A 2747-nucleotide genomic window follows, 5' to 3' on the forward strand; every position below is an offset into this window, starting at 1 on the left:
GAAGTTTGAACTTGATTCTGCGAGCACTGAGTAGCCCATCTCCAATGAAGTGCCAATGCAGGAGACTTAAGGTATGTTTCCAAATTGTCTTAATTGCCAAGAAGTAATACGATGGGAAACATTGCCAATTCTTTCCCTATTTTGGTTCCTTCTGTTTTTTCACACTTGAGGCTAGCATCTAATGATTAAGATTTATGTTAGATGTATATTAATCAGATATTAGGATATTTTATTTTGGCAAAATGGATCTAAGGTTTTGTTCTCTACTATTTCAAAGATTAATTTTCGAATAGAGTTTATTTTCTGGCTTTACTTTATTGAACACAGCAACTAATATAATTTAATTCACTAACCATTTGTTGAGCACCTACTATGTGGCAGGCACTGTTCTAGATACTGGAATTTGGAGGCGGGAGCAGTGATTATCATTTGTTCTAGGAATACGTCTAGAATTCTTATCAATAAAATACATCCTTATCAATAAATAGGTAATGGAAAATGAATTTAGATGTTGGAGATGCAAGTACTTACTAGTAAATAATAAGTAATAGCTTCCTATATAAAATTTTGTTAAACAAAAGGAAAAAATGTACTTATAGATTCAAGCATATCAACTTTTTAAAAAAAAATTTCTTCTTTTTTTAAGTAATCTCTACACCCAGTGTTGGGGGAAGGGTTCAAACTCACACCTGGGAAGATCAAGAGTCACATGCTCTATCAGCTGAGCCAGCCAGGTGTCTCTCAAACAGATCAACTTCTTAAAAAACTGGAGAACTAGGGGTGCCTGGCTGGCTTAGCCCATAGAGCAAGTGACTCTGATCTCCAGGACATGAGTTTGACCCTACCGCCCCCCAACATTGGGTGTAGGGATTACTTAAAAAAAGGAAAAAATTTAAAAATTAAAGAACTAGAAATTATTTTGCAGTATTCTCTCACACACCATTGTGTATTATCTCACATGCCGTTGCGATGTTGTCCAGTTTAAAAGCAAGGCATTTAGGATCCCCCAAGATATAGCAATATTGCTGGTCACATTTTCATTTGTTACTGTAATTTTGTCATCTCTATGTCCTGATTGTTTCATCACAACACCTATACTCATGGGTCCAGACTAATTTGCTTGACTATAAAAATGCAATACACAAATCAAAATATGCTCAGCAAAACACAACATTTATGCAAGGTAATTTTTTCCCATATCCAAACCTAACTTGAAATTAGAATTACTCTCATAAGAGCCCTTTAGAATTACTTTCCTTTGTGAGCTTCTTTAAGACAAGAAGAAATTATTTTTCTTCTTTTCAGTACCTCTTCACAGTTTCCAAAGAAAACCTAGGTGTTGTAGAAAGCTGTTGTCAATGACTATGAAAAGCAAACCCATCCGCCAGCATTTTTCATTTGGCCAACTGCATAAACAGAACCGCAAAAACTAACTTCCTCCTGCCTAAACTGTCAGAACCCGTGGTATATTAACACCAGCTCTTGTGGTCTATCAGCTGACTACAGCAGAAGCCCCAGTCTCCTGCAGGCAGGAATTCTGAGGAAGCAGTCTTCTGTCCTTATTACCATCTTGATTACATATAATGCTTACCATCAGAAAAGGGAAAGTGTTCTTCCTCCACCATTTCAATTCTGCTGCCCCATTTCCACACAAGCCCCTCAGAAGCCCTTCTCTGTTGCTTCCCTTACTCTTTCCCACCTTCTACCTCAACCCCTCAGAAATCTCACCATGGCGAATGGGCAGAACAACCACTAGGGCACAGGATGCTGTCCACACTTGGGAAGGAGAGGAGCAAACTGCTTCTGGGATCAGTCAGTTGATCAGCAATTCATGGGTCCATCAGGAAGGGAATGGTGAGAAGGAGACACTTTTTCCACCTAATACTAAAAACAGAAAAAAAAATGAAGCTGGTATATCAGCATCTAAATCACTGCCATCAGCAAGTTGAAAAAATTTAATTGTCTCTGCTGAGTTTTCAAACATACTTTATAAGACTACCTTTTACCCATTTGAAATTTCTTTCTCCCTTCCAGGTCTGGCCCTAACACTTACTTAAGACTGATTTTATCCGTATCTTCCTAATTATTGGCTCTCTCCAATTCATTCTGCACACTGCAACCCCAGAAATCTTTGGAAGACAGATCAGATCACTCCCCTACGTAATGACTTTTCAGTAGCTTCTCATCACTCTTAGGATAAGTCCCAAATCTTGCCTTAGCATCACTTACAAGGCCCTGAATTCTCTGACCCCTGCCTTCCTCTCTAGCCTAAAAGTGGTCCTGCTCCCCCTCAGTCACCAAGCTCCACCCCACTGGCCACCTTTCATCCCTTGAGTTCCCAAAGCTTCTTTTCCCCTGACAGTTTTGCACATGCAACCATCTCCACTGGAATGCTTTCATGGACTTTGCTATTCATCCTTCAGATCTCAGCTTAAATGTCACTTTGTCAGATAAGATCAGGGCTCCCTGTTGTAGTGCTCCAAATAGCCCATATTAATTACATAGAGGGCCCTGACAAATGAGGTTAGTAATCATGGAGAACAGGAGAAGTCCAAAGGGATCGTAGATCGTCTAATGTTGTTTTGCTTTTCAAAATGGGGAAGCAGGTGTATTCTAGTAATCATAATACCAAAGTTAGAACTCTGACTATTAAAAGGATACCAAAGGCATGCAAGTTAGAACTCGGACTATTAAAAGGTGTATTCTAATAATCATGATACCAAAGGCATGCAAGCTAGAACTCTTGA

Source organism: Ailuropoda melanoleuca, chromosome X, assembly GCF_002007445.2.
Source record: "Ailuropoda melanoleuca isolate Jingjing chromosome X, ASM200744v2, whole genome shotgun sequence".
Classification (NCBI taxonomy): Eukaryota; Metazoa; Chordata; class Mammalia; order Carnivora; family Ursidae; genus Ailuropoda; species Ailuropoda melanoleuca.